The sequence below is a fragment of the Corvus brachyrhynchos genome, unplaced genomic scaffold, assembly GCF_000691975.1.
Source record: "Corvus brachyrhynchos isolate BGI_N302 unplaced genomic scaffold, ASM69197v1 scaffold1002, whole genome shotgun sequence".
NCBI lineage: Eukaryota > Metazoa > Chordata > Aves > Passeriformes > Corvidae > Corvus > Corvus brachyrhynchos.
Window position 1 is genome coordinate 206,422 of NW_008236758.1, and position 24,370 is coordinate 230,791.

General features: G+C 38.6%; 1 protein-coding gene across 8 annotated transcripts in view; it reads left to right on the forward strand.

Annotated features, from left to right (window-relative positions):
- The window catches only part of AMPH (amphiphysin), a 135,053-nt gene that overhangs the window by 56,654 nt on the left and 54,029 nt on the right, over window positions 1-24,370 (forward strand). For all 8 annotated transcript variants that reach the window (XM_017727065.1, XM_017727063.1, XM_017727064.1 and 5 more), the window contains 2 exons: window positions 8,131-8,211; window positions 20,532-20,586. The gene's annotated coding sequence lies outside the window, so the exon portion shown is untranslated. Of the gene's footprint in view, window positions 1-8,130; window positions 8,212-20,531; window positions 20,587-24,370 lie in introns of those variants that run through there.

Here is a 24,370-nt window from a genome sequence, read left to right on the forward strand (position 1 = left end):
TATAGGTACCACAATATATAGGTCTGCCTATATATTGTGGTACACTGCAATATGCAGGTCAGTGTACTCTGTAAAGTACTTTCTGGTTTTAACCAAATGACCAAGGACTAAGGCGGAAGTCTTTGGCTTCATTCCAAAAGCAATCATAATCTTGTTTATTTTGTGGATCTCTTTAGAGCATTTTTATACTATCTGGGCAATGATGAACAATTAGATTCTGTGATTTGCAGAAAGGTTACTATGATCATCTCTCATTGCATAGTGTTTACATTTGTCATTTAGGCTGCATTTCCCTCTTACAGTTTTGATTATGAGAATGTAGCTAATCATAGTGATTTATGCTTGTCTACATACTATTCAGTACTCTTCTCATTTGTTAAGCAAACTGTTATGATGCATCATGGTATTTTACAGTACTCAAAGCACCAGCAAGCAAAAGCTTACAAAAAATTAACAAAAGAAATCATTTGTAAGAGAAGTGCACCTTTTTGCTTCTTTAAGCAGTGAATACCTTATCAGAGCTTCACAAGCAGTAGGACAGTCCATCAATAAGAAAAATCCACTGGGTCTATAAAATGTAAAGAGACAACATCAAGAATTGATTGAAATTCAGTTTTCGTGGTTGGGAAAGGGCTCTACAAGTATAAGTAGTAGTGCACAGTTGTCATGTATCTTCCCTAGTCATCTTGTTTGAGGGGGTTTGGAGAGAGATTCGTTAGATGTTAGGTCCTGTTATATGGACAATTAGTCTGACCCGTAGAGTTGTCTTAATGCTCTTCCATACTGGAGAGTGCCTGGTACCTAGCAGCTGCCCTCTTCCATTACTCAACATTTCATGCATTCACACAGTTCAGGATATGACTTCTCCTTGGCTTTGTACAGCAGAAATTGCCTATGTTACACATTAGGATAGCAATTGTGGAGCTGCACAATGCCACTAAATGATGCATTCCCAAATGCAGTTTACTGTGATGGCCTTTCTTCTAGGATATGATCCACTGTGTCAAACTTGAGCAATAAAACTCAACTGTAAATGGTGGACAAATTAGCATTATTGTGCCTAGTGTAGGAGAAGACCTAGGAGGGGTCTGAGGAATCATTACCAGTACAATAATAAAGATATAAAATACATTACAGGACAGTGAAGATTTTACGTAATTTGATGAATGATCAGTTGTTCTATGTGTCATTAATAGTGCCAGTGTGCACAGAATAAAGGACTGGTAACCACAGATAGCCTAAAGCTGATCTGGAAACCTGAGCTAAGTTCAGTCATTTTATAAGATTAGTAACAGAAACCAGCACCTCACAAAGCAATTGCTTTTAAGTGAAGAGCTTTATTGTGGTGTCTGTGTTTTCTGTGGTAAAAATTTCATAGGAAAATGCTCAGTGTCCTGTATTAATCAGGTTTTCAGGCTTTTGAGAGTCTGTCAATGGCAAAGGGATTCTTTTCCACAACCTTGCAGCAGATATTAATGAGAACAAAGGCTTCAGCAAACATTTGTCACTGTCAGCTGGTGTTTTTTCAGGAACGCAATGGTGAAAGAGCAGCAGGAGTACAAGGGCAAGGCTGAGTTCTTGAAAAGCGTATGACTATATAGCATGGAGAGTATGAAATTCAGTCAACTGCTTAGAGAAGTGATTGAGCCTGTTGCATTAGAACTATGCTGAGATCAAAATATTCACAGCAGAACTGAAACTGAGCAATACACTATGCTATTTCAGACACGGGAATCTTAGCTCTGTCATAAAATGGTAATTTATACTTACTGGGTGTGTTCAGTACTAGAGAAAAAAATTAACAGGTTTTTAAAAAAATCTTGTATTTATTATTTTTCTTATTATGAAAACCCATCTAATTTTTAATCCTACAGTGTAACAATATGTGCTAGTTTGAAAACAAACCAGTGGGGGATCACAAGTCAGAATCATAATTTAATAGGAAAATTAAAATAAATGCAATAGTACAAGAACACTGACAGAGTCAGGATACAGCCTGACACCATGTTAGTCAGGGTGGTGGTAGCAGTCCAGATGAAGTGGTTGTGTTGAAGTGGTGATCCTATAGAAGGGTCTGGTCTTCACCTGATGGTTGAGTGGTAGCTCTTGTCCTCTGGGAATCCAGTAGGTAGGGTTGCTTGTGCTGTTCCAAACCCCAGATTATATCCAGAGGGGAATGCTTGGCTCCTCCCCCTGGGCAGAGCATCTCAGAGTGGGATGATGTAATTCTGTGAGTCATGCAGTGGGTCCTTGATGGCTCATTAGCAGAGATAGTACCCAGAGGGAGTTATCAGGGATGAATCATGGTAGGAAATAACAACCACTATCCCCATGCTTTAACAGCTTGTGAAGATGGTAATAGAATACATGCTTTTGGTTACATCTTACACTGTAACCTAGGACACAATATCTAAAAATATCTCATTGCCCATCTTCTTTTTCTGACCATATTTTGAGATTTCAATGCTCAAGTGAAATGGAGGCAGAAGACTGTAGACTTTGACATCATGACAGAAAAAGATTGGTTTTGTTATTAAATGCTGCCCAACTAGATTTTGGCTTGTTAGATATGAATGTTACCTCTTTGGAGGAGGCTTTCTGTTAGCTGGACTAAACAAATAGGTCCATAAGCTTTATACTTCTATATCTGTAATCCACTGTACTGTCTCTTCCTGCCTGTCTTTGCAGCAGAACAACTAAGCAGCATCCTTGTAATGATTCTCCCTCTGTTTTCACTTCAGCAACACATGTGCTAACTGTGAGGAGGTGGGAATCTTGTGTAGCTTCAATGACTGTTGAGTATTCTGTTTCTTGTGCTAACACCCTGCTGTCATGCTTGAGTGAAAGTCAGTATATAAGTTTTGAAATTAATTCTATACCAGGGTTTATACTTTAATATGTTATCTTCCTAGCCAGCTTTAATTTCTGGAACAAACAGGATTTCTTAAACTTTGCTCCTACACTTCTCAAATACCAGCTGGGTATCATGGACTGTGCATAACTTTTCTACTTTGACACTTTTTTATGATTTTGTGGTATTGGACACTTTGTATAGCATCCCATAACATGAAAAAAAAATTGTCTTTTTAAACATGGAGGTGCTTGTGGTGCTTCTGTGGGTTTTTTTGGTGGGGGGAGATGGTTGGTTTGGGGCAGGATGATTGGTGGGGTGGAGTTTTTGGTCTGTCTGGAATTACTGTCAGGCTCTGGTAAGCCTGGGGCCATGTATGTTTGCTTTATAAGTTGACATATACTACTACATAGTTGGTGAAGTTAAAATACAATCATGCTTACTTCGAACTTGACTCACTGTGTTTCTTTTTTTTAATCTCAGATAAGCATTGTTTTGTATCATAAGAAGCTTCTTTCAAAGCTATTTTATATTGGGCAAATACTTCTTTAAATTTTGTGAGCATTTTCTGATATCCATATGATGTTTTGCACAAGGGTAACTTTAAAATGATTTCTCCTCCATGGTTGGTTTTCATTTTAATCAATTTCTGCTCAGAAGTACCATTGTGAAACTCCTTTGGAAAACTGCACATATTAGTCATGCAGCCCTAGTATTTCTTTTACAGGTTGTAGAAGAGTATGGTATTAGGTAAAATAAAAAATGTTGTGGAATTGTGTTGCAAAAGGATTGTGGAACAGTGTTATAGATCCATGAGTTTGCATTAGTGAGATCCAGAGCACTTTACTATTCTCAAAAAATTTTGGACAGGGAGTCCATGGCAACAGTTTTGAACTCTCATAAGTGTTTGTCTTACTTTTCACACTGGGGTTATTCTGTTATACCCTAAATTGTGCTACTTTTGGCAGATTAGATTAACTTAATGTTTTCAGTATTTTAACGATCCGGTCGATTTCTGATGAAGTCTTCTCCTAGGTAGCACTGTCTGAGCAGTCATATCTTCCTGCTCTGTGTGGTTTTGAACGTGTTGGTTGTTCTTTAAGAATACTGATATGTGACTGGGGATGATGCATGTTGGGACGTCTGATGAGGTCAGTTCCTGCCCACCCTGCTGCTGCTCTGCAGGAAGCTGAGCTGCCCTTGAGGCAGCTCCTGGGTGGCCACAGCTTACATCAGAGATTCAGTTTCAGGGTTGTTTGTTTTTTATTTAATTTTTTTTTTTCTTTCCTTGAACTGCCATAGTCTTAAAAACGTTTTTAGGAGAGGATGCCTAGGCCTGTCAGGGTGGTAGTCTCAGGAGGTGGTGTAACACTGTCATTTTTGCCTCAAGACAAGAGTTTTCAGTGTAATCAAGCTTTTTCAAGCTAATCTGTAGTTTATTTTACTATATTAGTTTCTTTGGTATGTTACAAGCACTTAACAACATTCACATTACAATCATTCTAAAACTGCTCATTTGAATTCAAGATCCTCATACAACTGAATGTATTATATGCTAAATAAAGGCACTTAGAAGACTAAAGGGGGTATTGTTTAATCTTACATCATCTGAAAGTTTTATTGAAGATGCAGCACCTCCAAATGGAAATATTCTTGACGACATTTATAAATTATATCAGACATGATTAATGTTCTTACTCAAATTTTGTGTGTTAGTGTAGAATTTGCCATATGTTATGTCAGTACCACATTGCCTGACAGTTCCTCTCTACATGTATTTACTTAATAGTATCTAAGTTTACCATTGTATTAAATTTAACTTTTACTTCATTCTTAATGCTAATTGGACTTAACAATTTAGTTCATATATTCTTAGCAACATGCTGGATCAACACTGATACTCAAGATACTTTTTTAAAAAATCTTTTTATGTCATTTTAAGAGGAAGCTTAGTGGTAGGTGATTTAGTTTTATTAAATGAAATGAGGTAGCTTTTATCCTAGTTTTATTTTAATAGGGTGAACACGTTAATCAACTATTTTTATACAATCTTCGAAAGATTGCAAAAACCTTGAGTATAGAATATTTATTGAGATTCAGCTCATGTCCCTTTCTTTAATTTTTAGAATTTATTTTATTGTAAATGATACAGACTGTTCATACACACTGATAGTTGTTCTCAAACTTAACATCAAATGTTATTTCTCTGTATGGGTATGCTAAGAAAAAATAATGCTACCCACTTGTCTTCACTAAGTTCTGGACTCATTCAAGCCCTACAGGCCACCGAATGTTCAAGATCTTTGATTCCTCTGCTCTTTTTTTTTTCCTAATAACCTGAATTCAAATCCATAATATGGATTACTTACCACATGGACCTAAAATAAAATATTAGCCACTTATCAGTCCAGATTTCCTTTCTTTAGCACTTTGTAGAGCCCTCCAAGGCTTCTGTGAAACACAGTCCATCTACTCTTCTCCTGTCCTCATGGGCCACCAATAAACTGAGCTATTCCTGTTAATAAAGTTTATCCTTATCTAGAAGGGTGGTCAAACTGAGGCTTAAGGGGGAGGTTAGGCACTTGCTGCTCCTGAGCACAGCCTTCATTTTACCATCAGATGCTTTCCAATAACCTGTGTGTTTCAAATCCATTTTCTCTTGTTCTGAACCTAGTTCTACTTGCCTTTTCCTAACCCTAGCCATAGACCAAACCCTGACTTTAACCCACGTATTCCACAGAACAAGATGAACAATATGTTTAAAATTTATTTCAGTCTGTCCATGAGGTGGGGGTGGTGGAGTTAGAGTAACCCATATGTAGGGCAGACAAGCCTTCATCTGGCTTTAACCCTACTCCAAAAGCACCCTATAGGTGCTGATCTAACTGAGCAAAAATAAACTATAAACTATAGACTTCTGTTGACAAGAGACTTCCACTTTGAGACAGAAGTGCACAAACAAGTGCTGAAAGGTGGGTCAGTTTCTATGACTGTCAGCCTGGCCACTTTTCTGTTTAGACTGCCAATGCTAAACTTGTGAATACAGCTAGGTTGGTTGTAAAAGGCTGAGATACACATTCAGTAGTCCATGGAGTTATATGAGTGGGATCTAAAAGAATGTGTGAGGAATAGTTTATTTTAGCCCCAGTCTGCTCCACGGTCTCTATATGGAATTGTGGGGATGGGATTAGGGTTGCTTTTAGCAAAAGAGTAAGTGAACCCCAGTTATCTGTGTACATTGCATGACCTGCAGGACTTCCATGAGGGTAAATTTCTTTAACTAATGACAAGCCTCTGGCTTGGAACTTTTATATCCAACCATATGACCTATTTATAGTTCTGATTTGGATTGGGAAAATTGAGAAACTATTTTATAAATTATCTGGATTAAGATTAGGATTGGTGTTTGTAGAGGCTAGATTATAACAACTGCATCTTAGTTCAGCTAAGTATCTGTATAGAAATAGAAAACTGGAGATAGGATAAAAAAACCCCAAACCAAATAGGAGGTAGGTGCTACGGGAGGTTGTTCCCTTCTGAGCCTTGCACTATTGGGCCTGAGTGCACATTTGAAAACATAGATGTGCGCCACTGATACGGAAAAAAGACTCTATAATGACAACTTTTGATGCTGTAGTTTGTTATCTATGTTATGAATTGCTCTTACTACAGTTAACATGCTTCTTGCTTCAAATGTAGTTTGAATGTATTGCCATGATTAGGAGGCTTACCTGGCAGCGACCTCTTTGAAAAGGCAACGTTGGATTTTCTGAAAGCCCCCGGTGCAGATCAAAGCCATGCCACAGTTGGGGGCAGACTCTTTGGCTCATTGGTGACAAGGAGCAATGTGAAGGCCTGTGATGATTCAAAGTGTTAAATTAAATGATTTGTCTGTAAAATTCTCTGTGATACTTACTAATATTTTATGAAGAGGTTGGAGATGAGAATGTATGAGATTTTTGGGACTAGTTATCTGTTTTAAAAGCAACCAGAAATGCCCACACATGCCAAAAAATGAACATAGCTATTGGCAGCAAAAGGCTACTCTATGTCTTTTTATTCTTCTCTGATATCATTCTTTCTGTCTTTCTGCTGTAATTATGCCAAAACTTCCTTGCACATGCCATGTCCACAGGTAGCATTGCGTCACTTTCATGATCATCTTGACGTCTGGTTTCCACAGTAGCAATGCTCACCACCCCTTTGTGCAGCCTGATTTTGTGCTGTGAGACTGGCTGGGCTTGGGAGAGGAAGGTGGCCTGAGAAAGAATATGGTACTACTGGAGCTGTACATTCTTTGTTTTGAGAAGAATAGGTAGTAATGTTTCTATGTTTATTGATATTATCTGCTAACTGCTACTGTTTCAATTTTGTGGGGCTTCTGGGTTTTGGTTTTGTTTTGGTTTGTTTGGTTTTGTTATTAACTGTGCAAATAGATAGTTTGGTCAATTTGTAATGGGAGAGCAATCTGAACATCAATATGTGGGATGGTTCATTCCCACAAGCAAGTACTCCGTAAAGATTTGGGGATTGCTTTACAAGCAGGGTGAAGCCTATTTGCAGCTATGTTTAAGTCTTCAGTATTATAATGAATGGATGGCAATGGGATTTAATAATAGAATGCATTTATTGTGGTTAAATACAGCATAAAGCGTAGCTGTGTCAAATTACTTTTGAGATTGCTGATTGAATAGTGCTTATTGCTGAATTATTGTAGCATACTTATTATCTAGTGGACAACAATTTACTTATGAATTAATGAGGGGAGCAAAATGAACACCAAGTTTTAAATAAGCATCAGCCTTACAGTTCTTTAATTTTTAAGACTTTATGTTGAAAATCATGCAGATAAGAATAATGTTAATACTGTTCAATGTAATGAGAAGAAAAACCTAATGAGGTTTTTTTTCTTTCTTTGTCTGAGACAGACAATAATTTGTAGTGCCAGCAAAATTCTCTCATTCCTTCTTGCTTTGAAACCATGGGAGCCTTTGCTAAAAGAAAAGTTGTTTCACTAAAAAAAAACAAGAAACATTCTCCCAAGGACTCCATACTTGGGAGTATATTTACACACACACACACCCCCACACCATACTCCTGCTTTTATCCTTTATTTTGACAAAATAGTGTCTTGTGGGAACTTTGGAATTGTAGAGCATGAAACACCCCGAAAAGTAAAATGCTATTTACACCTAACTGCAAAAACAGAAGTGTTGAAAATAGCAGTGGTTTTGATTTGTGTCATAAATATTAAATTATTACTTTTCCTTTCACTATAGGTACTTCAAAAACTAGGAAAAGCAGATGAAACTAAAGATGAACAGTTTGAAGAATATGTTCAAAATTTCAAACGGCAAGAGGTCAGTTACTTTTTCAGTTTCTTTAATTGCATCTTAAAAATGCAGTATATTTAACTTGCTGATTTTGAAGAAGGTGTTGCAGGGGAACAGGTAAAATTTTATTTTTTGGTAGGTACAAGATTTTGTTCTGCAATTTTCAAACAGAGATAACAGTTGTATTTGTGCTTGCAGAAGTCTAAAACATGGGCTGAAAATAAAAGGACATTTGTAGTCATATGTAACATCATCATGCTTGAACCGCTTGAGATCAGAGCGACAGTACATTTTCACTAGTAATTGAGAATAGAACCCAACCTCAATTAAATGCAGCTTAGTGCTTGCCTTCTTACAAAGAAAAGTATTTCCTTGGTTTCATTTTATGGATTACTTTCATCAGTGCTATATAATAATACTGGTTTTCAAGAGTGAATAGATTAATAGTTTCAGATTGCACTTGTGTTGTAAAGCTCCCCATGGGTGCTGGGGTCTATGGTGGCAGTGCTGATGAAGCATAACTGGGAAGCAGTGCTCAATTACTCTTAGTGTTATAAACACAACACAGGAAAGCAAAGATGCTCCAAGGAGTTTATAATCTACTCCCAATGCAATCCTAAATTCTAACCCCAATTACTTGTTGCTTTGTTGGACAGACTTTTTGGCTCTGAGGTGATGAATTGCAATTTATTACGTAGTACCTTTCTAGTACAAATTAATGTCTACCATGAACTGTGGTAATACCGCCAAGAAAATAGTCTTGTTACATAAGAATGAATTGACATATCTGTTGTCTTTGTGAGCTGTTATTTAGAGGTCCTATAGAAAGGCACTGGAGATGAGAACTACTCCCACACATTTTACACAATGTAAAATTTGGCTCATGTCAATGTTTGCAATTTCTGCTCTGAATCAGTCCTATTCTACCAAATGCACTTTTCTCCTTTCTGTGTAAACGCAAACCCTGCATCCTGACTGCTAGAATGCTTATTAACTCTTTTGTCACTTAGCCTTTATTTTCCTCTCTTGGTGTAGAAGAGAGGGAGGTTTCAAGAGCTATTGAGCTTTCCTCTTCACCAAAGAGAAAAATACTGGGAGGTAAAAGAATCTGTTTCTCTGAGAATGGTAGTTCCTTCCCCAAATTTCTTGAGGTCAGGAAAATGGTGGGATTCAATAGAAGCTTTGAAACCCTACAGAGAAGTTATATTTTCCCTTTTCTTCCCCTTCCACTTTTCCAAGTCTTCTTGACTTGACTTCTTGATTATCCAATGTTGTTGCTTATACTCGTCCGTACCCCAGCTGCTTGCACAGCTAGTAACCGTGTTTGTAGAAATAAGGTACATCTCTGAGGGGTTACTTTGGTGTAGGAGCAAATGGAGTATCCCCATGAAGAAACAGAATATGTGGTACTTTTTTCTTTTAGTTCAAAATTCTGAAACAAAAAAAGAGGGGAAAGAGAAAAAAAATCCTTTTAAGCAAAATGATGTCTCAAGTATTGGGGTTTTTTGTCCTTTACCAAAAATTTTCTGTAATGGTGATTTTAAGCTGAAAATCTTGCTTAGGGCTAAGGAGAATCTTAGCATTTCTTTATTTTTATTTCCTTGTTCTTTGATATACATAGAGACAGTAACAAACAGTAAAGGACTTTGCAGGAACTGCATGATGCTACATCCTAAATGCGAATGTGGCTTGGGACCAGAGAGGGAATTGGGTTGGGAGGAATGACTGCAAAGGGAACTACTACAACCATCATGACAGTCACATGCAGATTAGGCTAGGTCCACTGACACACCAAATGAGAGAGAGTGTATATTTACTGAACTAGTCACGCATGCTTACTGTGCTTTCAAGGAGTTCTGTTGTGCTCAATTCTTCAAATACAAGGGGGAAAATGCTGCAAAAGCACTGTTTCTGCCATGTTCACCAATAAGAAGCATATAAATAGTTTAAATTTTCTGAGTTTTGTCCATGCTTTGATCTACAATTTATTAACAATGCAAAGGTATGAAGCCTAACAATGTGCCTCTGAATTACCACTCTTACTGATTAATGCCATGCAAAACTGCTGTCTTCTGTGAACTCAAGCAGCCGTCTCTTCTTGGTTTACATTCAGTCCTGCTTTCAAGTTCATTCTGCAACTCTAGAGGCTTTAGATAAAGAAAAGTCAGATTCTAGATATTAAAGCATAAAAAGGCAGTCTGGTGGATTTATCCCTGTGCTGAGGTTCACCAAACTGTTGATGTGGGCCATTCAGGAGGCTTGCAAGAAGAACCACCCCTGTTAGAGGCTGTCCCATCTTTTTCAGGTCCCGCCAGGATTATTTGTCTCCATGGTGGTCACTGACCCAACAAGACCATGACAGAGGAAGTTTGAGAGGAGGTCCAAGTTTTACTTTGTTTCTTGCAATCTCACTTAGCAATGATTTTGTGGGAAGAGATGGAATAAAGTTGAGTTACAAGCTGTAAAACCTGCCTGCAGAGGCACGTGGCAGCACAAAGGAGCACATGGCAGCGCACAGAGGCTTGTCTCCACCAGACCCTGGCGGGAGGAGGTGTCACACAGCAGAACCCTATGGAGAGGAGGCTGCCAGGAGCTGGCAGAAGGGTGAACAGCAAGTGATCACCCCATAGAAGGACTTTTAGGAAGTGTGTTGCATCACGTAGTGAGGACTGCCATATAAGGAAATACTGTGCCTTAGAAAAGTGTATAAAACCAGCTCGTTTCTTTGAATAAACGATTCAGATTCCCTGCTGGTCTGGGTCTGTGCCTCAGTTGCCGACAGATTTGTCTGTTCCCTGGACACCTCACCTACCCACAGCTCATTCTCAGGAACACTATCACTTCAGTTCTATGTCTCTTTGCAAGTTCTCTCTTGCAGCTGGTGCTATGTGTGCTCAGGGGTCCTGGTAAGCTGAAAGCTGTGAAAATGGTCTATTTGTCTTATTTCCCTGCATTACTGAGCCTGCAACACTTGAGAGGTCAACTAACCTTAAGTATAGAATGATCTTTTTATTACTACTCTCCAAAGATAATAAATGAGGACTCCCAGTTCAGCCAACTGAAAGGATAAAGGAAAGAGCATAGTGCTCATTATCCAGCAAACAGAAAATTGAAAACCTGAAATTTTTGCCTGAATAGCAGATCAGATGGTGGGCCTGTACCGAACTCAGAAGAAGGCTATATGTAAGGATACATGCAGCAGATCTATCTGGAGAAAAAGGTCATTTATATTTCCCAGTCATCCATTCCCATCTCTTCCTGAATATAGTTGGATAAGAGCCTCTTCTGGACTTGACAACCTGCAGTTGAATTACCCAGATGAATCACCGTGGAGAAACTGATTTATCCCATGTCCAGAGAGAACAGAACATGGTTGCTTTGCAGAGCCTCAGGACTTTCTCTATCAAAACCATTAAGCTGCTGCAGCTGATGCCAACAGTAAAAACATTTAAACAATGAATACAGCTGTTTTTCATCTTCCACTTAAGTTGTAAACTGAAAATTCCCACTCTAAATCAAAGCTTGTGGAACAAACAAAATGTATAAACTCATATATGACAGTATGACACAGACTTTCATTGTATTGCAAGAAATTTCTTGAGATTTAAACATTTATCTCTGCATAGCTAATCGTGAATATGCCCAGCCTCTTAATCAACTCTTAAGTTCAGAATGAGGGAAAAAAGAGAGAATTTCTGCATAATTCTCTCAGCTGTGAAATTATCATCAAAGGCTATTGAGGATTTACCAGAAATTCCATCTGTATTCTGTTTTTCAAGCAATTCCATTTTACATGTTCTTTTTTTTACAGGAAGTACAGTAGCAATTACCTTTATCCCCATGTTTATTTTAATGACTCACAGTCATTAAAAGTCACACTTTATTGTTCTAAGAGAGCAATATTCTATTTCATGTATATGCATATTTATCTCTCTTTATTTTTCTTTTTTATAACATGTAGTTATGAGACTTCTTTTACTTTACAGACTACACTTAAAATATATTTTAGTGCTTAAACCCATAAACATTATGTACTGTATATGTACACACAGGAGATCCACCAGTTGCTACTACAAAAGCAGCTTCCCACGCCATGTTGTCAGAAAAAAAGCAAAATGTCAAATGCTGTTGTTGCTAGTTTATAGAATTAGGTGAAAACGAAGAGCCTTTTTTTGCTTTTGTTGAGTGATCAGAACCTGCTTCTGTGGACTGTTTTACTTAATGTGCTCATAGTAAGAGCTGCTCATTGGGTGTAATTGTTATGGTTCCTGAAAAGGCTTATCCTGTCCAAATCTTTTTTCACACAAGCATGCTTGGTTGCCTTACAGTTGTATCATGACATTGTCTAAAAGTTGGTCTTTTGAGACAATTAACATTTTTGAAGTGCTCTTTTTGCATCAGCTGTGCCACTGCTTTTTTAAAACCTATTCGTGAATTAAGATACCCAAGATGAGATTCACCACCTACACAAAGGCACCAGATGTGCCTCACAGTGTCCCACCGGGCCCCCAGACATTGCTCTAGAAAAAGACATATGGTTTTGACCACAGCCCTGTATAATACCTGCTGTCTTGAGTACCATGTGGCATCTCCAACTGCAGACGTGTTTTGTCAGCTGAACCCTGTGCCTAGAGAGTGATCCAGTTCCAGATTGCAACACCTGAACATGGGTTTCCAGGAGTTGGGTGTTCCCTGATGGTTGTGCTGAACTGGGCAGCAGGGTCTGGAGAGCAAGGCAACAACCAATCAGTTTTCTGGGGGCATCTGTGGACCTTAATGTCTCTGATCAGCCCTATCTGGGTCCCCTAATCCTGCACGTGGACCCAGGAGTCCCATTTTAGCTCAGCCCTTGGCATAAGTTACACTATAGACTCATTCCCATGCCTAGGGAACCCATGTTTCAGCTGCATGTCCTGCTGCTACCATCTGGATCTCTCAGACAAACCCTGGACCTGGTTCAAACCCTCATTAGATTGAGGGTTGTCAGTGAAACCTCTTACCAGTCTCTGTCTCTACCCACCTGTCTCAGACCCTGCAGGATGGCACCCATCATTGAGGGTATAGCCTCCACTGGGGTCACTTGTGGTTCCTGGTACAACCCCACCAACTGTTGTGAGGGTTCTGAGTTAGTTATCTAAATCTTGGCATCTGTTGCCACTTGCAAGGCCCTAGTGTGTCCCCCCGGCTTCCAGTTGCTGTTCAGCAAAGCTGGTAGGTCTCTAAGAACCAGTTGTGTTTGCTATTTGTGGATATATCACAAACAGCACTAGATAACTATACTGAGTGAATGGTTTTGACTACAAGATTTTCTTAATTGCTCTCCTGACTTCACAGGTTGCTCTTGAGAGGTATACATTGGCTCTATGAAAAGGAGAGATACCCAACTCATGCAGACAGTGATAGGTGTTTTAATCTAGAGTTGGATGAAGGACATGATTAAGAAAGGGAGCTTCAATATGTCTTACAAATATCAATCTGTGTTTTACAAAATCTTATTTTCTCTAGGAATTAGTAAGTATCTCATATATCTATATGACCATTTTTAAACCTATCTTATGCCCTTTTAGACCCCCCTCATTTTACGGATCTTGTACGTGGTCTTGAGATGGATAAAATAATCCAGGCAGTTAACAACAAGTGTGAACTTTAAAATTACTCTGAATGGGTGACACTATTTCTCCTTAGCTGATTCTCAGATTTTCTTGGTTGTCTGTAGAATCTCATACTAAGCTGCAGGGGATCTGTGGTACTTGTTAAGCTGAAACTATTATGTGTTCAATACAGTTCTGTCCATATGAGACTCCTTTGCTAAATAAAAGTGATACCAAGTGTGTCTGGTAGATATTCCAAAGTAAACCAGACAGAGAAAAAAACAATCTAGTACAGTGGAAAGGAGCTTTTTTCTGTGAGCCAACAAGTGTTTACATTCAGGGGGACTGAGTCTAACAAGCATTTGGGACAATCCCAAAGTGTACTTCATATACTGGATGATCCCTAAGCCAAATACACTCTATACAATGTATATATACAATCTATACAAATGTACAATGTATTTTGAGACCATGGGAGGGATTTCTCTGCTGATTCCATTCCATCCTGAAATGTGTGTTTAATAACTATCTTATGTCTTCAGGGCCATTTTTCCCAAGACAAGAAGAAATACAGTGTCCCATTAAATCTCATTTCAACCTTATTAATTTCCAATCAGGCAAGATATCCAGGAAGGTGAGGCCCTCTATTTTATGCTACAAAATTATCTCTGCATGGACAGCCCAGATGCATTTCAACTGATTCCTCACTAAAAAAGAGAGAGCAGCAGATGCAATGTTTTTCTTTTTTGATTCTGACCATTGATTGCTCCAAATCCAGAGTCCAAACCATTGTCAAACTGTGCGAGTTTTGAGTGCCCCATATAAGTTCTCATTTGATAGACCAGAAAGTAGGAGTGTACCAGTAAACACCATGAAGGGACAACATTAAATACATGACAATCTTTTAAAAAGTACTTTTTAAAACCTGTATGTAACAGTTTGCAAGATACGCATAGTCAGAAATACAGTATTTTCATATAATTATGCCTCTGCCTATTATACCTCTGCAGCTTTAGTAACTGTACTAATTGTTTTTTCCCCAGTGCAGTTGAATGTTCAGAGTTACTTCTGACTATTTTAAAAGGAAACCTATATATGTTTCTTCAGGAGCCCCTTGGGATAACTGACTGTGGGGATAGTTGACATAGCCCAGCTCAGAGATTTAAGACATGGATTGAACATGATGCAGCTCACAACAAACAGTTCTGGACAGTTTTCTACCTGATCTGTTAACACATAGCTTATGTATGTTATTTACAAATGTAGTTATGGGTATGCAGCTGTAGCCATAAAGAGAGTCACAAGTAGCTGTTCAGAAAGTCTAGCTTGACATGAAGTGTATATAGATTACTTTTAGACGTGGACTTGTAGATTCTTGCTTCCTCTGCAGACCCCAAATTTCATTAAAACCATTATTCTGGGCCCTACTTTGAGGACATGATTATACATAACGGATGATGTAGTAACTGTGAAGGTAGAATGCTTTGAGGGGGGAGGTTTAGTTGTGAGGCACGGTTGGAATTTCACTTAAGGTGAGTGCCACATATTTTTCAGTTCAGTCCTCATCTGAAACAGAAACCAATGGTTCAGTAAAAGGGTTGGTTTAGTGTCCCTGCAGGCACAGAGCTTTCTCAACTGCCTGCTGGGAGTCACTACTAACACAAGGCAGAGCTCCCTGGTTCTTGCCTTTAGAGTTGGTTTGGGGTTTTTTTGAATTAGTCTGAATCATATGAGAAGCCTGTTTCATTTGATGCAGTTTACATCAATTCAACATGCTACTTAATAACTAGAACTACAAAATTCTTACTTTTGAGCCTTCCTAGTGGCTTGGCCACAAATTTGGTGCTCTCCTGGAAGATACTGTTATGCCTGAAACCTCTGTGTTTCCAGAGAAGATTCCAAAGCCAGTTTTTTCAACTGATGCACTAGACAAATATTCCAAAACCCAAATCTCTTAGAGCTTAGAAAGAAAAAAAGGAAATCCATTTCTTTAAGAAAAAAATTTCAAAATTTAGGAGACAATTCTAGGGACTATAAGGAACCTGATAAATGGTAAACTAGAGTATTCTGGCTAGCAGATAGATTTCATATTGAATTACAGATTTGTCCAAGTGGCCTCTTATTTTGTTAAGCTTCTCATAATGTAATAGTTATTTTCATTCATACTACAGAGTTCTGTAAAAGACATAGCAGTAAATAGTACCTGAAGTGTTTATGAAGAGAGACAGCACGGATCTACACTGTGACAAGTAACAGCACATTACAATAAAGAATGTCTTCCAGGTGATACAGAAAATATTTTCTTTTCAGCTATTTCTCTGATGTCTTAGCAATGAAATGAAAAAATTTCAGCATTAATTAGAGCTGCTTTAATAATTGCCATTTTTAATTATTGTTGTTATTAGTATTATCATTATTATTATTTTGTTATTATTTGTTATGAATTACCCTGTACTTCAGGTTCAATATTTTCAATCCTCTTGCCTCTCACTAAATTGGAGTGATATATTTGGGTTTTGTATGTCATTCATGTGCTGACCTTTCCTGGAAAGATGTATTGTGTTTATATCCCGTATGTGACATGACAGAAAAATCAAACTCTTCTGTTCTGACTGGAAAGCTGTAAATTAATGATTCCTGGCAAATAGGTCATCCAATTACAACTTTTGTGGAGGCAAGGTGGTCTTTAATTTCTGAGTGGATGCAACAGTTTTTCTAATCCATTAGGAAGCAAAAGCTGATTAGATGGAAACTATCGGGTTTTCGTTTTCATCATTAACTTTTTTTAGGTCTCGTCTGTCTCACAGCCAACAGTGCTGTGACTCTTTTTCTTAATTCCAGTGCTAAGATATGCCTAAATGCTATGAATTGAAAAGAAAACCAAAACTAAAATACCCAAGAATCAGTAGTACTGAAAAGGCCTAACGCTGCTGTCAGGGTACGTAAGGCCTGCAGCTGTAGATTGCTAGATCATGAAACACTGAACCTTCTTATCTCACTGAGTGTATGAGTCTTTACCAGCTATATAATACTGACCATATAATGAGACCAGAGAGTAGAAACATGATAGGCTATGTCATTCAAAGCAACAAACTATTATCTGGGACATTGCTGTGAAGAGCTGTGTTGACTTTCACAAAGATGGATGTTGGTTTGGGTTTTTAGCATGCCTCCCTTGCTCTTATGTAAAGTTAAACAGGGTTATGTAATAGATTTTTGGCAATTAGTGTATTGAGTTTGATCAGATGAGCTAAGAGCACTGATTTTTGGTGCAGGAGTCTGGTAGAACATGTGTACTGTTATCAAACAAACTGGTTGTGAGAAGTTTCCTATTGAGACTTTCCTCTGGAGTTTCTTACATCTTACAAAACTCTGACTCATTTTACTGACTTATGTAGAACAAACGAAAGAAATGATGAAATTATAAAGGAAGCATCAGTGCTGTCTTGGGAAATTTCATTATAGAGGAATACAACATTGGCAAAAGGACACCTGCCTTTCATTCTCCCTCAAGAAGCTGCATCTCATTTAACAAAATTCATGGCTTTAATGAATATACTTGGAACGGTGGTTTCAGAGCCACCGGATGTTTTCATTTGATAGACCAGAAAGTAGAAGTGTACCAGTAAACACCATAAAGGGACAACATTAAATACATTAAAATCTTTTAATACTTTTTAGAGTATTTTTTAAAGTACTTTAAAACCTGTATGTAACAGTTTGCAAGATGTGCATAGTCAGCAATGCAGTATTTTCATCTTACGAATTTTAATTAGTCTGTTAAGTGATAAAAGTATATCTGTCTTCACTAATAATGATTTTACTACAGAAAATGTGTAGACCAGCAGCACATTTTTCAGAATTCACAGGGCTGAGGGATTTTGATGCTAATTTTTGTTTCTGGTATTTTTAGAAAGGTCTAATTTTGTTGTCATTGAAACTGAGAGATTACCTCTCAAATTAGTAGGAGCTGGCCCTTGCTCATGGATTTTTCAGTGTCACACAACACAACAATTGATAATGAGGGAAAGTTCATATGACTCTATCATGCTTAGATATTTCAGGTGTTTGTGGCCTGTTAATAACCTAGACTGAGGGAGATGCATATTAAAATTATTCTTTTGAATGAAGTGTCAGAATTCATAACAGCACATACAGCAAAATATTTACATCATGTTTTACTGCTTTGACTTTTTCTTACACAATTCCCTGAAGAGCAGTTGCTGATGATGCACAATGCTAACCAAGCACAATAGATCTAACAGTGGTTTAGGGTAGGAGTTGTGAAACTGCACAGCAGTATAGTTATAAACATAGCATTTGAGCAGTATGTTTCCTTGACATTTGTTGTGTGCTGCTTAGTCCTAGTGACAAAACATCATGTGTACGAGTAAAACTGGACATGAAATCAGCTAAGGAGGCTCTCAGCCTTCCAACTGCAGTTTGCTGCTCCCAGAACACCAGAGATTTTGTAATAACTAAAAGTTGTTACTATATGGTCACCTGTTCAGCTGGACCATGACAAAGAACCATGTTGCTGTACCTTCCATTTTTACCACAAGAGCTCAGGCCAAAGAACGTATGAAATGGAAAGATAACTTCTGTGCCTTCATGTGACTTCTCACAGTACTAGGGATCCTCCCAGGAGGAGACTGGCATGCATAAAAGGGGAACTTCCCTCTAGTTTCTGCCAAATATTTGCTGATCCTCCTCTTCAGACATGAGATCAAGAAATTTGCTCCTGGGTACAATCTCCTTTTCTCTGTGGAAGCACTCATCACTTAATGCCGTGGTCCATGGAAAACAGACAACTTCTGTCATCCCCCTTCCTACTATTCAAGCACAGAATGAAGTTAGCTTCTGCTGTGTTATGTAGCCTGAAATAATGTGTTGTATTGATGCTTTAGGGTAGTACTTTCTGCTAAACAGTATTAAAATGTACACCTAATATTTTCTTAAAGGACACAACATCAAGCTACTACTCCAGAACTTTCTGTTGTCCTATAAGTAATTAAATCTGCAGTTTAATCCACTGATACTCAACCTGTCTGGCCCTTGCTTTGATATGCAGCTCTGATTCCAAAGCAGGGGAAGAGGTTGCCTTTCCTTGGAGCATAAAATATGGTCCCAAACCAAAGAAAGGTCAGTGGGCCGGCTGCTCCTTCACGCTTGCTGTTACCCAGCAGCTTTCCAGATACCACCCTGCTGAGTCTATTTCTGTGCTCAGCATTTAGTCAATTAATGGATTTGAGAGCTGTAGGTGACTTGTTTCAGATCAAATTAGTGTAAAAAGCAAGCTTCTGTTTGTTGAATCCATAAAGTGAATTCAGTCTGCTTTCTAGGCCCACTCAGGCATTTTTACCCTCCAAATTCTTTAGTATTTCCAGGACGTTAAACAGTTGCTCTCGTCTTATAGTGTACTGCAGTTTGAGGGATGGGGGTGGGGGCTGTTGTTGATCCCATTCTAAAGGCCTACAGTTCCCTTCAGGAAGCTGAGAGAAGTGAGTTTGGTGGGTGTAATCTGCATTGTATTGTGTGTACTGGTTAGACAAGTATTTTTTTCAGAACCACAATTTGGACATGGCTGCAGGTATGATGAATTTTAAGCATCAAATAGCCCCTATCACCTGAATTTCTTATGATCCTCTGTGTCTGAATGCTCTGAGCATTGAAGTTGCTGATGGCAAATCCTCTACTGACAGAAATCCTTTGAGTTAAGTGGAGTTGTAACAGCTTATGCCTTCTGCCTTCTAAAGTATTCACTTTATTCACATGCACCCGTTAGATTCTGATTTTCACATAGAAAATATAAGAGAAACTCCAAAGCAGTCAGTCATATTTTGCTGCTGAGTTTTTCCACATGGTGTAGCTGTATGTGAGAAAATGTGACTGCAAGCTGATATTCCTGTAGTTTCCAACTGCTTAAATAAATAATTTGAAAGATATTGGAAACTGGTAAATGTGGACTGTTTCAAAAATCTTCAGCCTATTGAAGGTGGCCTGGACAGCATCTTTTTAGCAATAAAATATGTGTGTAGCACAGGTTTCTTTGCAAATCCTTGGAACTGTGAAGTCCAACTTGTGATACAGTCAGAGATAAAGTAACAAAATTCATTGTGTTTTCTCTGTTCTGAGTTTTTCAAACATTGCTGGTATAAAAAAAAGAAAGATAATTTTGATGTATTTGCCAAAGAAACAGTCGAGATTTGACAGTAGACTGCAAGATGCACTAATCAAGCAAAACAAAGGTACTGTATTTTAATAGTTATTTGCTTGCAAAATGTTAAAATGTTAGAATACTTGGGAGGTTGTTTGCAAATGTAGTGAACAACTTGTGTAAGGGTAGAACTTCCTTCAGGTCTAGACTGGCCTCATTTGAGTAGTTTCCAGTGGAAGTTCACCGTTTTTGATTATACCTTTTTGTGTTTCAGATTAGGCCATAGGCCCAGCTGACTTGAACTGCACCTTGGCTGTAAAATACACCTGTCTTTCTTTGAGTGGAGTTCTTTGCTGCATGGACGATTGATAAAATAAACCCAGAAATTCTAGCCTAGAGAGTACACCATGCCAAGCCTCCTTTGCCAGGCCCCCTCTTCACATGAATCTGTGCATGCTTGCAACATGTGGCACTATTAATCAGATAGCTCCTGAAATTGCTTGTAGTTGTTGTTTGACATACTGCATGCATGTTTCAAGGCATTAAACATAACTGACGTGTGTTTTCACTTCCATGCTTTTTTTTTTCTTCTTTTTCAGGCAGAGGGTTCCAGACTCCAGAGAGAACTGAGAGGATATTTAGCAGCCATTAAAGGTGATTTTTAAGTTTTATATCTTGATTTCATTAAGCAAACTTTTTTTTAAAAATTGAGACAAGTAAGCTTGTTTAAAGTATACAAAGACAAATGCAAGTAAGATTCTCTTTAACCTGATGCAGGGATTCTGCACCTTCAATGTCAACTCATGTGTACAGTCTTGCATCCTCTACTGTCCTTTATGTGCATCCTCCACTGCCCAGATTCTCACATTGCATGCATTTTCAACACCCACAAAGTCTATGCACCTTGTTATTCATCTTTGCAAATGCTAGAATATGAAATAACTCATGCAAGGCAAGGGATTGCTTGATCTCCACAACTGTAACATTTCCAGGTTATTACTAGTTGGGTGATGAGCTTTCTCCAAAACCACACTCCCTGTGATAATGTGATTTCTCATCTATTTACGGCTGCTTAATCCATTTTTTTAAAGTTTAAAAGTCAAATGTGATGTCTCTTGATACTACATTGAAAATCTAAGTAGCAGAAGTTCACTAGCCAGTGCTTAAATATCAGAGATAAGTAAACAGTCATTTAAATCCTACTAGACATTTGTAAATCCAGCACACTCAACAGAGCACTGTATGCAAAGTGTTCTCTTTCTCATGCCACCTCTCTTTGGAGGAGTTGGAGGCTAAAGGGAAGGGAATAAGAGTTGGTGACTGATTGAGAGACAGTAGCTTCTTGAGATAAATATAAATATATGATAAGTATATATATGTGTATATATATTTTTAACCTGGCTCTAGTCCAGTAGGGAAAATTTTGCAAATGAGTATTAACATCCCTGGAAATCACTGTCATAGTAACACTTCATCGGCTGTTCACAGGCAGGTAAGAAAGCTCTTTTTGATGGGAATTATAAAATGGGAAACAAAGCAGTAGCTTACTGTCTTTGACCATCTATTCTTTTCTGGATGGCCTGCCCAGGGAAAATTCCATACCAGACAAATTCGCACAAATGTCTTTTGTTCTTAGAGGAAATGATAGCATCAGTCTTATTAGGGGAACCCATTAAATGCTAATTTTGCTTTCTTAGTTTTCACTCTTCCCCACACACATTGTCAGGTGGTTACTCAGAAGCAGCAGGATGATGCAGTTTGTTGGCTAGATGTCTTACCTGTCACATAAGCTGACTGTTTACATGCTGCTTTGATTTCTGTATTGGTGACAACAACTCTCCTCTCTGTTTCATCTTCTTTCTCCATCTTTCTCTTCTTTTCCTAGCACTCTATACTCACGGCCCTTTTGATCTTTTGCTCTCTAATGGGCTACTTTTTGCACCAAGCTTTGTGATTATCTTGGTGTTAAATTTTCCATTGTTTAAGTTTTGCCTTTTTAGCCATGCTTTTCTGTTTAGCATCTTTCTCTTGTTGCAGCCTTTAAGTAATTTGGACTGACTTTCTTACTCAGAATGAAAAGTGCTTGCTAGCACCTTATTATCTACATGTCTTTAAAAAGATCCAGTCATAAGCAGTCATGAGAGCCTTAAAAATGTCAAAGTCAACAAGCCATCAGTGGGAGTCCTTTGCACACATACTGTCACACACTGGTGCTGTGGAGTGAGCACACAACCCAAGACAGTAGAGCACAATACACAGCTCTGGCATCTCAAAGATGACTAGGTCAGTAGTGCCAAAGACCAGATTTTGGGTGACTGGAGCACCTGCTACAGTGTCTTGGTTGCAATTCTTTGAACAACTGCTATCATTAAAAGATTTTGGGGTATCTATGCACAACAGCATGGGAACCCCCATGTTTAGACACTTGAGTGGGATTTTGGCGCCAAGGATGTCAGAGACTTGGAGTCATGCTGTCGTCAGGGGCTCATTTTGCAGGAAAAAAGATCAATCATATAATTGCATATATTGGAATTATTGGAAAATAATGCACTTGACATCCTTATATTCTTGGATGTATGAGAGAAGCAGTTAATTGTAAAGGGTTTTGGGATTTAAACTTCAGTAGTGAGTTCCATTTTGCTGCATGACTTCTGAGTGACTTAATACTGGAAGTAGGAAGTACAAATCCAGGCACGATTTCATAGAATCATAGAATGGTTTGGGTTGGAAACCCCCCTGCCATAGTCAGGGATGTCACTCACTAGACCAGGTTGCTCAGAGCACCATCCAACCTGACCTTGAACACTTCCAAGGATGGGGCATCCACTTCTTTGGGCTACCTGTTCCAATGTCTCGCTACCCTCTGAGTAAGGAATTTCTTCCTAACATCTAATCTAAATCTCTCCTCTTTTAGATTCAAACCATTAATTCCCCTCTGTCCTACCACTGTCTGCCTGTGTAAAAAGTTCCTCTCCCTCTTTTTCATAAGTTCCCATTAAGTACTGTCTGGCCAAAAGGAGGTCTCCTCAGAGCCTTTTTATCTCCAGGCTAAACAACCCCAGCTCTCTCAGTCTGTCTTTGCAGAAGAGGTTCTCCATTTCTCTGAACATCTTTGTGGCCTTCTCTGGACCTGCTCTAACAGGTCCACATCTTTCTTGCGCTGTGGACTCCAGATACAGAACCCAGGTGGGGGTTTAAGCAAGGAACAGTCAACTGAGCCTTATTATGAGCCTCTGTCCCTTCATTTTAATATACTTGACAATTGAGATTCAGTATCACACATTCTTAAAAGAATTTTTGCTGTATTTAGACTTCTTCTCTTGTTCACTGGTGTTTTTAGCCTTAGCTGGACCTTGATCTTTCTTTTTGGTTATTCAAGGCCTCGGAGGAACCATGCCATAAAGCTGTTGAACTTGTGAATGGCTTTTACATGTCATTTTATTTCACCTGCATGATAGTTTAATGTCTGCTGTGTCTCAGTGGTGTTTGTACTGACAAGACTGTGTGCTATCCCCCATAGCTTTAGTCATCTCATGCCTCAGCCTTGTGTCTCTTCCAGTCTCCATGGCAATATGTATCTGGGTTTTATACTTCATGATTTATTTTTAAGCTTTTGTGAGCTGTAAGGGACTTGAAAGGTTTTAAGGGCCAATTGTTACAGAAACCCTAACTCAGTCACCCATTTTCTACCCCCAAGCTCTTTTCAAGTACCAGTGCAGATGGGGAAGATAAGCCTGGATCTTCATGCAGGTGGCAAGGTGACAGAGGTAAAAAGTAGTCCTGCATGAGGAAAAGAAAGCACCACACCCTTCAGGTGGCTTAATGTAGCGATAAAGAGTAACTGGTCTACAGGAAGGGGAGGGGAGATTTTTGAGGTCTGTAAGCAGTTCTGCTGCCTAGTTGTCAGTCTGTGGCTGATAGAACAGCACATATCCTCCAGACACAGAAATCTTAAAATCAGTAATGTAATTTCTTAAAAGCCGTAAAACTATTCATCATCTTTCTGAAAAATTTATTCATTAATTATGAAATTATTTAATTGTTCCAGTGGAAACCCTAATGGATTACTAGCAATAACAAATACAACCCTTATGGCAGGATAGGTCATTTCTCTGAAGAACCACATAAGTAATATTAAGAGCCAGACCAAGATGTCTCACCCCATCAGGAAAATGGAAATTTCTTCATGATTCGGGCTAAATTACCCTGCAGGGGAGTGAGGAGACCCCACAGTATGAGTTCTACAGCCAACATGCTGTTCCAGGTCTGTGTCCTTCGCCATGGGGGCTTGAGTACATTGGAACTGTGATGGTAAAGAGTCACCTACCCTCTACCATCTCTGGTGTGCTTTAAGGGAATTTCTCTGCACTGCCACCCCCAGGATCCCTATCACATAGAGGCCTCTAGAATTTTTGGGGGGCTCCAGGGACAGGGACTC